At 46.4% G+C, this 15,463-nt stretch overlaps 1 protein-coding gene across 2 annotated transcripts in view; it reads left to right on the top strand.

Moving 5' to 3' along the window:
* Positions 1-4,152: 4,152 nt before the first annotated feature.
* Positions 4,153-15,463, top strand: part of NIM1K (NIM1 serine/threonine protein kinase) — a 33,724-nt gene continuing 22,413 nt past the window's right edge. For both annotated transcript variants that reach the window (XM_029059489.2, XM_039911549.1), the window contains exon 1: positions 4,153-4,407. The gene's annotated coding sequence lies outside the window, so the exon portion shown is untranslated. The remainder of the gene's footprint in view (positions 4,408-15,463) is intronic.

The raw sequence follows: 15,463 nt of genomic DNA on the forward strand, positions 1-15,463 counted from the left end.
ATGCTAGAGTTGGCTGGTATTATTGATTAATGTGACTCCGGGTGGTGGGAAATTAATCAGAGACAGTTTGTCGAAAGAGGTGGGCTTTGAGGAGGCGCCATGGGGAGAGTTGTGGTCTGTCTGATGTGGAGAGAGAGAGAGTTCCAAGTCAGCGTGAGCTAGGGGACAGATACGAAAGTCGGGAATGAGTACAGCCGGAAGGTTGGCTGGGGAAGGGCAAAGTCATTAAGTTGAGGAATAGCTGGTGAAGAGATAAGGCCCAAGGTGTTAGACTATGACTGGTGAATTGAACATTTATAGTGTGAAATAATGGGGGGAAAAGTGTATAGTAAGAAAGAAGACATTGCGTCATTGACCTACAGCACACCATGTGCCAATGAAAAGCCATTGGCCTATAAAATGAAGTCTACTTATGCATCAGCTGACCAGGTTCGGAGTAGAGTCCAGCTGGGTGACCGGATATAGAACAGTTCACTTGGTCCTGATGGGTGATGGGATGTAAGACAGCTCCCCTGGCTCTGCTGGACAACCAGATGTAGGACAACCCACCTGGGCCAGGACATACCTCATTTTAGGGGAGGCTCTCCATCTTCAGAACAATAGCTATAGGAGCTGGATTTACAATCAGACAGCCACCGATATACCTCAGGGCAGATCTGGAAGGCCAGAGAAGTGACATCTCTGGAACAAAAGTGCTTTACCACCATCGTGAGCATATAGGCTTCACAATGATGATAGTGAAATATTAATAGTAATAATTGTTCTATGCGCTGGGATATATGTGAGGTGTTCATGTTAGACCCAGGCCCTGTTCCTCATGAAATCACAGAAGTCTAAGGGGGAGAGAGAACAGTATTCTCCATTTTAAAGATGAGGAAACTGAGGCACAGAGAAGTCAAAGCGACTTACCCAAGGTCACACAGCAGGCAAGTGGCAGAGGCAGGATTAGAACCCAGGTCCCCGACTCCATGAGCCCATGCTCTTTCCAGTAGGCCTTGCTGTTTCCCAGTGATGAACTGCAATGAAGAAAAAGCATGTCTATGAAAATTCAAGCAAACTCATCTCAGGAGTGCCAACCTCAGATAACTTAATGATAATGGGCAATTTTAACAACACAGCTAGTAGCGATGCCACTGTAAGGAAGAAAGTCATCAGGTTTAGTGGTGTTGGCAAGTTTAATATCACTTGCCTATCTTACCTGAGCGAATGTGCTCAAACACCATCCTCCACCTACCAAGCAAAAGAAAAATATCCACAATCTAAACCAGACTAGAACAGAGTGCAGCAGCAGATCTCAAAAGGATCACAACTGCCTTGCATGGAGCAGAGGGCTGAATGGTCCACTGTCTGAGGCGCTTGTGAGAAGCAGCGTGGCTTAGTGGCAAGAACCTGGACTTGGGAGTCAAAGGTCGTGGGTTCTAATCCCACCTCCACCACTCGTCTGCTGTGTGACTTTGGGCAAGTCACTTGATGTCTCGGTGCCTCAGTTCCCTCGTCTGTAAAAATGGGGATTAAAAAATGTAAGCCCCACGTGGGACAATCTGAGTGCTAACAGTGCTCGGCACATAGTAAGCGCTTAACAAATACCCTCTATCTGTTGCCAAATTGTACATTCCAAGCGCTTAGTCCAGTGCTCTGCACATAGTAAGTGCTCAATAAACACTATTGAATGAATGAATACGCTCATGCTGATTCTACAGCCATTACATCAAAAAGGAGCCTCCAAACTGTCAAGACAACTAAATGTTCAAACAGCTCTTCCCTTTCTATCTCACCTCACCTTGCTGAACTCTTAATACAGTCCAGTCCCCAAACTTCACCTCTTAGAACAGTGCTTTTTCCTGACAGAGGTGTTATATGGCTAGAGTTGTATAGTTACCTACTTTGACAAAAGCAAAAACTGAGTCGCTGAAAGCCACTTGCATTGTTCATAATTACTAACTGTGGTATTTGTAAAGCGCTCGCTTTGCACTAAGCACTGGGGAAGATACAAGATATTCAGTTCAGACCCACCCTGCCCTAAATAGGAAGGAGAACAGGTATTGAATCCCATTTCACAGTTGAGGTAAGTGACGCACAAAGAAGAGAAGTAACTTGCTCAAGATCACACAGCAGATACTGGCAGATCCGGGATTTGAACCCATGTCTTCTGACTCCCAGGCCTGTGCTCTTTCCCCTGGACCTCACTGCCCTTCATGCTGTTCACTTCTGGGTGTCTCGTTTTTAATAGTTTAGAGTGAAGCAGAAGTGAGCTAATTTTGGCAATTGATGGCTTGACCCTGAGATGGTAAAGGCTGGCTTCTGCAGGCAGATGCCCAAATGCAGAGCTCAGAGCATGTGCCCTAAATCTGGTTAGAAATATTCTCGTTTGCTATTAAGGGTGCAAATATCAGAATTCCATAAGCAGCTGCTTTCAGTTGAAATGTTTTTAGAAAAACTCAGGGGCTCATAAGGGGTAAATTGCCTGGAAAATGGACATTGCCTTTTAAAATCCAGTGTTTCCAGTTGGCTGTGATGAATGATTCATGAAACGTTTAGGCACAGATAGTGCTGAGCCCCCTCATTTCCTTTCCCGTCTCAGTAATGCAGGTTCCTTCTATTTAAAATCTCAGCTTCCTGAAATACAATCCACCGTGTTTATGCTCTCCCTGTTGCCTCTTGACCTCTGGAATAGGGAAGGTGCAGGGTAAGGTCGGAGAGAGCCCCTCGAGGGTGACTAATTGCCTGGGCGATTGTGTGTTGGGACACCACTTAGTATCAATTAGCCCCATGGAGCCCAGCAAAGCACTACATGGCCATCCTAGGGCAGCCATCAGCCAGGAGAACAGGCCATGTTACCAGGCGCTGAGCGCCCCAGGGAGTTAGGAAAAAGGGTCCATCCCTCTAGTCTGAAAAACACTTTGTTCACCTCTAAAAGGTTTACTTTCACTTTAAAAACAATGTCCTCTGTACCTTCAAACCCCTTCTGGACAGCCACTTTCTCTAGTAGGATCTCCTTGATCGGGCCATCCCATTAGCACTTGGGGTGTGTGTTCGTGTGTGTGTTCATTCATTCAATCATATTTTTTGAGTGCTTACTGTATGCGGAACACTGTACTAAGAGCTTGGGAGAGTACAATATAACAGTAATTACATTCCCTGCTCACAGTGAGCTTACAGTCTAGAGGGGGAGACTGACATTCAGAGAAATAAATAAATTACAGATATGTACATAAGTGCTGTGGGGTTTGGGAGTGGTGGTGAATAAAGGAAGCAAGTCAGGGTGACAGAGGGAATGAAAGAAGAGAAAAGGAGTGTTTAGAGTGTGTGTGTGTATGTAATTCAGTTATCTTCAAGTATTTAGTCACGCTTTTGCTGTCAAGTGTATATATCTTCTTACTTGAAGCCGTCATATGAATATGATCTTTGTCTACCCCTCGTCCCCATTCCACTGCAAGTTTCTTGAGGAAAGAGACAGTGGCTTCTATGTTTATCATACCCTCCCAGGTGCCTAAGAACAGGCCCCAGTATGGACCCAACAAATACTGATGAAGAAAGAGAGCAAGATTTCTCCAGACGCTGATGACAAGACTTCACGAACTGTGGTTTAGAGATTGAGAACTGCTAAAGAATGGCAACTTCTTTTTTTTCAAGTTCAGGTCTATCTGGCAGCATCCCATGATCCTTTCCTTCATGAGCTGCCAGAAGCCCTTTCCAAAACCCTGCTCCCTTGCTAGTATAAAGGGCTAATGCAGAAGCTGGGGCTGGCAGGGGCATGGAGAGAGAGACAGACAGACTCGCCCACAGCCCCCTCTGTTTAACTAAAAGTGATGCTTATTAAGTGCTCTGTGTGTGCCAAGCACTGTACTAAGGCTGGAGTACATACAGTATAATCAGATTGGACACAGTCCCTGCCCCAAGTGGGGCTCACAGTCTAAGGGGGAGAGAGAATGGGTATTTAATCCCAATTTTACAGATGAGGCACAGAGAGGTTATGTTCTCTAGACTGCAAACTCCTTGTGGGCAGGTAATGTGCATTCCACCTCGATTATAAATTACTCTCCCCAGCACTTTGCACAGTGCTCACGTGGTAAGCTCTCAATAAATACCATTCATTGATTGAAATGATGCAAATGGCATAGCAGAGATTAGAACCCAGGTCCTCCCAGCCCTGTGCTCTTTCCACTAGATCGCACTGCTTCTCCTGCTGTCTTCCAGTTCCCCTGATGCCAAGATCTAATGCCTACCGACAAGAAGAGTTCTCCCTGACCAGCCTCATCGGGAACATAGAAAGGAAACCCATCCTTGAGAACCTTCCCCATGATGGCGACATAGCACTTAGAAGCCCTGGCCTTGGAGAATCTGAAAGCCCCTGCGAACAGCAGCGCTTCTAGAAAGGACAAGTACGATGATCTGCCGGTAACACAGGTGGGTGGACAGAGGCAGGGCTGATAAAGTGATTCAATTGGGGCGGTAGCATTGGAATCGGATTGGAAGGTAAAATGCCAGCCTGCTCTATGGGACCATCAAAGTGTGCGGGGGAGGAAGGAGTAAGGAGAAGGAAGGAAGAGGGAGGTTTGCGCTTGTCAGCAGCAAGGTTTAATTTCTGAGTTCATTCCCAGGCTTTTATAACTGAGGGGGAGGAGTCTTCAGGCAATGCAGGGTATCCAGAAAACTGTCAGTCATTTAAAAACTGTTTTTAAGAGCTGAGTGGAGAGTGCTGATTTTGTGGCTGAAGGATTCCTTTCCTCCATTCCCCTTTTCAACCCCAACACGGGCCTAGTGAATTGTTTTAAACCCTGCCGTTCCCTCCAGCTCCTACTCAAGTTTAAAAAGTAGACCAAAAGTAACCCTCTTCCTAGCATCAGGGAACAAGCCTTCTAGGCACTAGGCTTACTGTATGCAGGACACAGCATGAAGTGCTTGGGTGAAACATTAGAGTAGGAAGACAAAATCCCTGCCCTCCTGAGTACCAAGCCTGGGACCTGGCTAGGCCACCACTGGCTCTGGAGTAGCTAGAGATGCCCTTAACCCAAGCAGGCTTTTCCATTCCTTGAAGCAGGGGTGGACGGTGGGGGGATAGTGTGGATAACATGTACTAAACCGTCCCGGTGGCAGAAGAGAGTTGATGCTTCTTTCCAAGTGCCCGACTAATTGAGCAATCTTAGGGACTGCTGATGGTGCATTTCCATCTTTCCACGCTCTCCCTTAGTCTATCTTCTTTATTCTGTGTCCATCTCCCCTACTACAGCATTAGGTATTTTAACTCTTTAGAGTGCCCTCAGCACACACTCAATAAATTCCACTGACTGATAGATATACTGTTTTGCAGGGCTTGGTGGCTACTTTTGATGCTTCAATCAGTGGCATTTGAGTGCTTACTGTGAGCAGAGCACTGAACTAAATGCTTGGGAGAGTGCAGCATAGCAGAGTTGATAGACATGTTTCCCTGCTCAGAAGGAGCTTACAGTCTAGAGAAGGAGCCTAAACTTCCTTTTAATCGCATCCCTCTAATGATAATAATAATAATAATAATAATAATAATAATGTTGGTATTTAAGTGCTTACTATGTGCCAAGCACTGTTCTAAGCACTGGGGGGATAAAGGTGATCGGGTTGTCTCTCATGGGACTCACGGTCTTAATCCCCATTTTACAGATGAGGTAACTGAGGCCCAGAGAAGTTAAGTGACTTGCCCAAAGTCACACAGCTGACAAGTGGCATAGCTGGCATTAGAACCCAGGACCTCTGACTCCCAAGCCCGGGCTCTTTCCACTGAGCCACGATGCTTCTCTAGACTGTAAGCTCACTGTGGGCAGGGAATGTGTCTGCTAATTCTACCGTACTTTCCCAAGTGCTTAGTAGAGAGCTCTGCACACAGAAACCGCTCAATAAAATACAATTGATTGATGACCTTATAGAAAATCCCTGCTCCCAGAGAGTTGCTTCATTTTTGATCACTGTGTGCCAACCTAATCCGCCTGCTCCTGGGGTGGGCCAGGTGCCCTGCGGCATTCTATTTCTTTCAGCCTGGCTGAGACCTGCCTCGAACCGAGTTTTGGTTTGTTGATGATAGCCTTAGTAGCTGGATTCCCCCCCAATGCCTCCCGCCCTCGCTGTTGCTCTAAGCCCGGAGCTACGAGCTGCTGAACTCTCAACAGCTCTTCTATTCATAGTTGCTCTGAGCTGTGGTCTCTGTTACCCCCAGCCTGAGCTTCAGCTCGTGCTTCTTGCTTTCCTGTTTCTAATTTAGCACTGCTGAGAGGGGCAGTTGTGTTTAGGTGTGTGCATATGTGTGTGTGCCTTTCCAGCCGTTGTCTCTAGTTATTTATTACCTCAACTCGATGTCAATGTCCCTCTTGTGTCTGACGGAAAAATAGCCAGTCTGTCACTGACGTCAGTCCCAGAGGTTAGGGATTGGGGCGGCTCTTTAAAAGAACCTCCTGTTCCGGTTTCCATGGCAGATTGCCACACCATCTCTAGTTTAACTATTAATAATAATTATTGTATTATTATGGTATTTGTTAAGCACTTACTATGTGCCAAGCACTGTTCTAAGCACTGGGGTAGACTCGAGGTAATCAGGTAGTCCTACGTGAGGCTCACAGTCTCAATCCCCATTTTACAGATGAGGTAACTGAGTCACTGAGAAGTGAAATGACTTGCCCAAGGTCACACAACAGACACGTGACAGAGCCTGGATTGGAACCCACACCTCTGACTCCCAAGTCCATGCGCTTGCCACTAGGCCATTTTGGCCTCCCTTGTTTAACAACGGCTCTAGAACGCTACCTGTCTGTATCCCTGCAGAATCAAGAACTTGGCCAAAGATGAGCTCATTCATTCATTCGATAGTATTTATTGAGTGCTTACTATGTGCAGAGCACTGCACTAAGCGCTTGGAATGTACAATTCGCCAACAGATAGAGTCACTCCCTGCCCAGTGACGGGCTCATCCGATTCAATCATTTCGAAGTCGGAAATTTGAGGGCCCCAGTCTCTGACTTTCCTCACCTCTCACTGCAGCCTTCACCCCATTCCCTGTCCAAGCTGCAATATCCCCAGCCTGCTGAGCGGGAACGAAACTTTAGCACAAACTAGGGCTTGGGCTGGCTGGGTGCTCCCACCGATGAAAATACGGGTCTGTCCGAAGAGCCGTCTTCACGTTTGCTCCGGAACTCGCGGCATAGGACAGCAGTGAATTTCCAGTCTGAGATAGATTCTGTTTTTTGGAGATCTTTGAGAGAAGGATTCAGCGTGGTGTGAGATGTTTGTGTAAACCCCAACTTACCCACACCTTCTGCCCAGGGTGGCTGGAATCCTAGAGGCTCCATCTCACCACTAACCAGTGTTGGCTTGGCTTCCTCCCTCCACTGTCAACATGAGGAAGAAAGGTCTCTGGGTGGGTGTGTTTGCCTGGCCATTTAGGGAAGGGAAAAGCTCAGTAAAGGTCACAAAAACAGGACCTTGTAAGTTTCTCAAACCTTCAAATAAGGTGCCTAGTGTTTGTGGAGCAAATGCTGACCACCTAAAAATAAAGGCACCAGCAAAGTGTAGGCTTTATGCTCTCGGAGAGGGAGCACTTCAACTAAGCAACCCATCCAGGCTGAAACTGTCATTTGATGGCTTTTATTGTCTATGGGGTGGTAAACACCAGAGGAGATGCCAACTCAAACAGCTGCTTTCTGAATGTTTGCCCGCGTTCGTGGTGTTTCGCTGGAAACTTGTCCTTGAGTTCCGGGAAACAGAAATGGTTCATGTTCTCCCGAATGAGAGCCCCCAGTCTTCAGAAATGTTCCAACCAGAGTCTCTCCAGGGGTGGACCCTCACTGCCAACCGAAATCCATCCCTATGTCAGGAGAAGGCAGTGGAAAGTTTTGCTGCCATATTCCTCCCTGATGTCGTTTCCCTGGGAACTGATTGAATTGGAATAAAATTGTGCAGGGGTGTTGAGGTACACAGATTTGGGGACTTGTGTAACAGGACAACCAGATGTAGTTTTATAATACATTTGATGAAATCAAACGACTGAAGTTCAAAATGTGCAAAATTTTTGGTGTTTGATATAAAAAAAACTATATACATTTTTGGACTTCATTATTAACCATAGTAAATATGTATTATATCATAAATGTTCACACACATGATTCAGCGCACTGGTACATTAGTGTTAAGCAGGGTGGCCTGGTGGAAAGGGTGCAGGCTTGAGAGTCAGAGGACCTGGTTCTAAACCTGGCTCCGCCACTTGTCTGCTGTGTGGCCCTAGGCAAGTCACAACTTCTCTGTGCCTCAGTTCCCTCATCTGCAAAGTGGGAATTCAATACTTGTTAATAATGTTGGTATATGTTAAGCGCTTACTATGAGCAGAGCCTTACTGTTCTAAACGCTGGGGTAAATACAGGGTAATCAGGTTGTCCCACATGAGGCTCACAGTTAATCCCCATTTTACAGATGAGGGAACTGAGGCTCTGAGAAGTGAAGTGACTTGCCCACAGTCACACAGCTGACAAGTGGCAGAGCCAGGAGTCGAACTCATGACCTCTGACTCCAAAGCCCAGGCTCTTTTCCACTGAGCCATGTTGTTCTCCTACCTACTTAAACTGTGAGCCCCATGTGGGACCTGATTATTTTGTATCCATCCCAGTGCTTAGTACAGTGCTCGGCGCATAGTAAGTACTTAAAAAAATACCACAATTATTATTACAATTATCATTCATTCATTCATTCAATTCATGAAAAAACAATGGCAACTAAATAGAACCAGGATGATGTACATCTCATTAAACAAAATTAATAGGGTGGTGTCCCAAGTGACCCTGGGGTACCGACCATCTCAAGGTCAAATGCTACCTCGTGACCTCCTGAGCCAGCAGGTGGAACTCGGAAGTGAGGGTGGGACACTGCCCCCACAACCCAAACTGCCAGATTGACAGCCCAAGCTGAGAATACAGAAGGTGGCCCTCGCCTCCGTGCCAATCAAATTAGGAATGGAGGAGGGGGGAGGGCAGAGATTGGATAAATTGAGGCCGGAAGCTGGAATGGCCTAAGGGCACAGGTGATAAATACCTGCCGCCTCTAACCTTCTGTGCAGAGGAATGGGACTTGCAGCAGCCGGCTGTGGGTCGCCTCTGTCCAGAGCGTGAGAAGGCCGCTCTGCCTGCACCAAGCGAGGAGCCGTGGGATGGGTGAGTGTCCTCTCCTGCTGAGAACTTGTGGGGTTGGAAGCCAGATGCTTCACCATGGGTATGTAACGTTTAAAATGGATTTTATGTCTAAGTGGGTGCCTCCCCAGGGGGACGTGAACAGGGTGGGAGCTAGCCACCTCACCAAGTGCCAGTAACCATAAGTGGATAATGCATAACTGGGTTTAACGCATAAGTGTATGTAACTCATTAGTGTTTAACGCATAAGTGTATTTAATGCAAAGGTGGATTCCTCCTGGGTGGGGTGAGCACATGGTGGGAGCCAGCCGCCTCACCACGTTATGAGTAAATCATAAGTGGGCTCGAGTGTCCGCCCACACGCGAGTAGCATACCAGTGTATTCCTCCCATTAGGGAAGCTCTAACCCCATATTCCTCCCAAAGGGGAAGCTTTAACCCCATGTTTCCCCCAAAAGGGAAGGCCGATTGTCGCGTCTAAATAATTAAATTCAATCCGCCTCGCGGAATAAATTCTATACAAAACTCAGGTTTTTCCATCCCCGGCCTCTCTCTCTCTCTCTCTCTCTCTCGCCGCGCCAATTCCGAAAGAACCTGTCCCCGGCGACAGGTGACAGGTGGTAAAGATATATACAGTCAAGCGGACGAGTACAGTGCTCAGGGGGTGGGATGGGAGAGGGGGAGGAGGAGACGGAAGGGGGGAGAAGAGGGTTTAGCTGCGGAGAGGTGAAGGGGGGGGTAGAGGGAGCAGAGGGAAAAGGGGAGCTCAGCCTGGGAAGGCCTCTTGGAGGAGGTGAGTTTTAAGTAGGGATTTGAAGAGGGGAAGAGAATTAGATTGTCTGAGGTGAGGAGGGCGGGCATTCCAGGACGGCGGGAGGACGTGGCCCAGGGGTCGACGGCGGGATAGGGGAGACCGAGAGACGGTGAGGAGGTGGGCGGCGGAGGAGCGGAGCATGTGGGGTGGGCAGTAGAAAGAGAGAAGGGAGGAGAGGTAGGAAGGGGCAAGGTGATGGAGAGCCTTGAAGCCTAGAGTGAGGAGTTTTTGTTTGGAGCAGAGGTGTTTAAGAAGGGGAGTGACATGCCCAGATTGTTTCTGCAGGAAGATGAGCCGGGCAGCGGAGTGAAGAATAGACTTGAGCAGGGCGAGAGAGGAGGAAGGGAGATCAGAGATCATTATTAGTATGTGCAGATTAGGTACTGTCTTTTAAGGGATGATTATGCCTCCTTGATTTAGATGGGACCGGCATGAATTTTTCTTTGCTTTTTGGTTGATTTTATAAAAATGTGCCACTTCCTAATCTCTACCATTAGCACTTGTGTGCACACTGGTTTATGTGAGTCTTTTATTGGCTAATTTTTGTTTTTATCAGTTATATATGTTTTTGTCCTTATTTCAATGTTTGCAATTTGTGTCTGCCTGACATCCCCATTAGATTATCACCTCCTTGTCTTCTGCTTTTATTGTTCTCCAAAATTTAAGCTCCCTGAGGGGAGGGATCACATCTATTAATTCTACTGCACTCTCCCAAGGGCTTAGTATAGTGTACTGCACAGAATGAGCGCTAAGTAAATATCACTGATGGGTTCCTAAACATCTAGCTCAGGGCTCTGGTGGCAGCCAGCACTATGTGGATCTTGGGTGGATCTTGTCAATCCTCCAAATAGAACAACAGTGTGTAAATTAATCAATCGTATTTATTGTCTCAACTTCTCTGTGCCTCAGTTACCTTATGTGTACAATGGAGATTAAAGATGTGAGCCCCATTTGGGACATGGACTCTGTCCAACCCCAAGATCTTGTATCTATCCCAGTGATTAGTACTGTACTTGACATATAGTATGTGCTTAACAAATACCTTAAAAAATTAAGGCTTTGAAGGTGGGCAAAGTAATGATCTGTCATACATGAAGGAGGAGGAAGTTCTGTATCAGAGGTAGGACATGGGCAAGGGGTCGCTGGTGAGGTAGATGAGATCGAGGTATAGTGAGTAGGTTGGCATTAGTGGAGCAAAGTTCCCCAAGGTCACACAGCAGGGAATCAATCCCTGGTATTTATTGTGTTTACTGTGTGCAGAGCACTGTTCTAAGCATTTGGCAGAGTGAAATACAAGAGTATAGACATGGATCCTTGTCCAAAAGGAACTTACAGTCTAAAGGGGAAGACAGACGTTTAAATATATTACAGATAGGGAAAATAATAATGATAAATGTTAGGCACTCTCTATAAGCCAAGCAGTATACTAAGTGCTTGGAGAATCAAGTCAGTTAATTCATTCAGTGGTATTTACTGAGCGTTTACTGTGTGCACAGCACTCTACTGAGCACTTGGAATGTACAATTTGACAACAGATAGAGACAATCCCTGCCCAACAATGGGCTCACAGTCTAAATGGGGAAGACAGGCACCAAAACAAGACAAGTAGTCAGGCATCAATACCATGAAAATAAATAAAATCATAGATATATGCACATCAGTAATCAAGTGCTGTGGGGAGGTGAAGGGGATAGAGCAGAGGGAGGAAGTAGGGGGAATGGGGAAGGGAGGAAGGACAGAGGGAAGGGGAGGGTTCGGTCTGGGAAGGCCTCCTGGAGGAAATGAGCTCTCATTAGGGCTTTGAAGAGGGGAAGAGAGTTAGTTTAGCGGAGGTGAGGAGGGAGGGCATTCCAGGACAGCGGGAGGACGTGGCCGGGGTCGACTGTGGGATAGGTGTGAACGGGGGACGGTGAGGAGGTGAGCGGCAGAGGAGCGGAATGTGCGGGGTGGGCAGTAGGAAGAGAGAAGAGAGGAGAGGTAGGAAGGGGCCAGGTGAAGGAAAGCTCTGAAGCCAAGAGTGAGGAGTTTTTGTTTCATGCGACGGTTGATAGGCAACCACTGGAGGTGTTTTGAGGAGGGGAGTGAGATGCCCAGAGCGTTTCTGTAGAAAGACAATCTGGGCAGTGGAGTAAAGTATAGCCTGGAGCAGGAAGAGACAGGAGGATGGGAGATCAAAGAGGAGGCCGATGTAGTTAACCAAGTCAGACACAGTCCCTGTCCCTCATGAGGCTTATGTTGTATTTACACTTAGATTTATATTTTTATACACCCCACCTTCAGCCTCACAGCACTTATGTCCATAGCCATAATTTATTTTAATGTCTGCCTCCCCCTCTAGACTGTAAGCTCCTTGTGTGCGGGGAACATGCCTACCAACCTTTTTATATTGTACCCTTCCAAGTACTTAGTACAGTTGGGGCTTTGCACACAGTAAGTGTTCAATAAATACCATTGATTCATTCATTCAGTCATATTTATTGAGTGCTTATTGTGTGCACTGTACTAAACGCTTGGAAAGTACAATTCAGCAATCCCTGCCCACAGTGGGCTTACAGTCTAGAAGGGGGGAGACAGACATCAAAGCGAGTAAACAGGCATCAATAGCATCAACATAAATAGAATTATAGATATATACGTATCAAAACAAGTAAACAGGTATTAATATAAATAGAATTATATATATGTAAATATATGATTGATTGAGGCTCCGAAGAATAAGGATGTGTATGTAAGTGTTGTGGAGCTGGGATGTGGGATGAGTATCAAAGTGCTTCATGGTGTAGTGGATAGAGCGCAGGCCTAGGAGTCGGAAGGTCATGAGTTCTAATCCCAGTTTTGCCCCATGTGTGCTATGTGATCTGGGGAAGTCACTTCTCTGTGCCTCAGTTGGCACAGAGAATGGAGGTTGAGACTGTGTGCTTAACATAGGACAGGAACTGTGTCCAACTCAATTTGCTTGTGCCTACCCAGCACTTAGTACTGTGTCTGGCATCTAGTAAGCGCTTAACAAATACCATCGTTATTAAAGGATAAAGACCCAACTGTATAGGGCGATACAGAGTGGAGGGTGAATAGCATGGGGAAATGAGGGATCAGGTCTCTTGGAAGAAATATGATTTTAGAAGGACTTTGAAGATGAGGAGAGTGGTAGTCTGTCTGATATGAAGGCGGAAAGAGTTCCAGGCCAGAGACAGGAGAAGAGTAAGGAGTAAGAAGCAAAATAGTTGATACTGAAGTACAGAAAGTAGGCTGGCTTTAGGGAAGCAAAGTGTGAGGGCTGGGTCATAGTAGGAGATAAAGTGAAGGGGAAGGGTGGAGTCCGAATTAAAACCTAGGTCTCCAGACTCCCTGGCCCATGGTCTTCTAGGCCATGCGCCTTCTGAAATCTTTATCGTAACCTTTTAAACCAAAATTTTTAACATCTCCAAAGGCTTTACTTTGCATGTCGGTTCCTGGGCACCTTCGAGGAGTAAACCCAATTTGAAGGTTGACCAACTCAAAGTGAAACATCACACGGGCGGGTGTGGACTGCAGCAGAGAGGTTTCTGTTCTTCTAAAATAAAATGAATGTGAGTGCACGTCTGAGGACGAGAAGGGGGGTTGGGGCGGGGTCCAGAACAAAGAAAGGCTGAGGCAGGAAGATCATTTCTAATGTAAATGTGGGAGCCATTCAGAACACTCATTAAAGGATGTTCCCGGTTGGTTTTATCATGTAAAATAGCAGCATCCTGAAAGATTCTTTTTGTTCCTTCCCATTGACTGCTTTGAAAGATTTAGCAAACCTTTGTGTGCCTTCCTTTTGTGGCCAACCAATGGAAAGCTAAGGCCCCAAACTAGGATCTCCTCTTCGGTTTTTAGAAGTCTCCATTGCAACCCAAGGTTATTAAGCCCACGGGAAGGGCGCCCGAACATGCCAGACCCAGAGAGTGAGTGGCCTGGCCCTCAACGGCCAACCCAACCTGCATAAACAAGCAGTGTCCAATCACACATCAAACACCTCCTCCACAGGGCCCTCGGGGCATAGTAATTTAGAATATTGTAATTACCCTATTGATGCTGGCGGATGATGAGTCAAAGTCAGTTGTTCGGATCTCTTCTTCCATTTTCTCCCATTTCCTTCCTTTGTGAGCCATTTTCTCATTACTATCTCTGTTCAGCTCCTAGCCCCTGTTCAGTTCTCCCTCCCCCTTCATACCACAGACCATTCTCCCGATCTTCAAAGTCTTATTAAATTCAAAAGGCCTTCCCTGATTATATCTTCATTTCCTCTACTCCCTCTCCCTTTTATGTCACCTGCCCTTGGATCTCTAATCTTTTAAGATGTTACTATTCACCACACTCTCAGCCCCACAGTATTTATATACGTACCCAAAATTTATTTTAACATCTGACTCCTCCTCTAGACTGTAAGCTCCTTATGGATAGGAATGTGTCTACCAAGTTGGCTGAATTGTACTCTCCCAAGTTCTTAGAACAGCGCTCTGCACTCGGTGAGTGCTCAGTAAATACCATTAATTGATTTTAGGTCATAAGTAATGTGATTATGGTGCTGGATTCAGAGCAGAGCAATTCAAACGATTAAAGGGATGGAGAAAAGGAATTTAGAAGGATGGTTAAAGAACTGAGATGGTTTAGTCTGGAGAAAAGTGGTTAGTAAGTGAACTGAATTGGTCTCAAGTGTAAACAGGTTATTGCAGAGCCATTCCTTTCTGCTGGGCAGATAGAGGACACCACAGGAAGTGGCCTAGTGGAAAGAATACAGACCTGGGAGTAGGAGGACCTTGGTTCTAATCCTAACTCTGCCCCTTGGTTCTAATCCTAACTCTGACATTTGCCTGCTATGTGACCCTGGGCAAGTCGTCACTTCACCTTTCGGTGCCTCAATTTTCTCACCTATAAAATGGGGAGTCAATATCTATTCTCCCTCCCACTTAGATTGTGAGGACCCATGCAGGACAGGACAGTGCTTGGGACATGGTAAGCGCTTAACAAATACCACATTTATTTATTATTGCCACTTATGATGAAGTTCACCCATGAGTGCCTGTGTGGCTGGAAAGGCAAATGCTGAATCTGAAAATCCGGGCCACACACATGGATTTTCCTGTGGTGTTGTGTGGGTTTGCGGCTCCAGGTGTTGTTTCCACTCTTTCGTGATCCTTGTTAAGCTGCTGCTCACAAAGAACCTCGCCTTCCTTGCTGGCAGTATACCGTACTTCATCTGTCCTTGGCTGAGGTTTTGTTTTACTGCTCTCTTCAATCGTTTCCTTGGGGTTCTTTGCTTTTATTTCCCCAGTTTCAGCTGTTTGGGTATACATGTGTTATGATAATGGCGATATCCCCTCAGTGCTTACTGCATGTCTGGCACATTACTAAGCAGCATCACACACCTCCTCAGAAAACTCCAGTGGTTGCTCATCCACCTCCATATCAAAAAAAACTCCTCACCATTGGCTTTAAAGCACTCCACCTCCCAAATGCCCTCCTACCTCATCTCCTTCTCTCCTTTT

Source organism: Ornithorhynchus anatinus, chromosome 3, assembly GCF_004115215.2.
Source record: "Ornithorhynchus anatinus isolate Pmale09 chromosome 3, mOrnAna1.pri.v4, whole genome shotgun sequence".
Lineage (NCBI taxonomy): Eukaryota > Metazoa > Chordata > Mammalia > Monotremata > Ornithorhynchidae > Ornithorhynchus > Ornithorhynchus anatinus.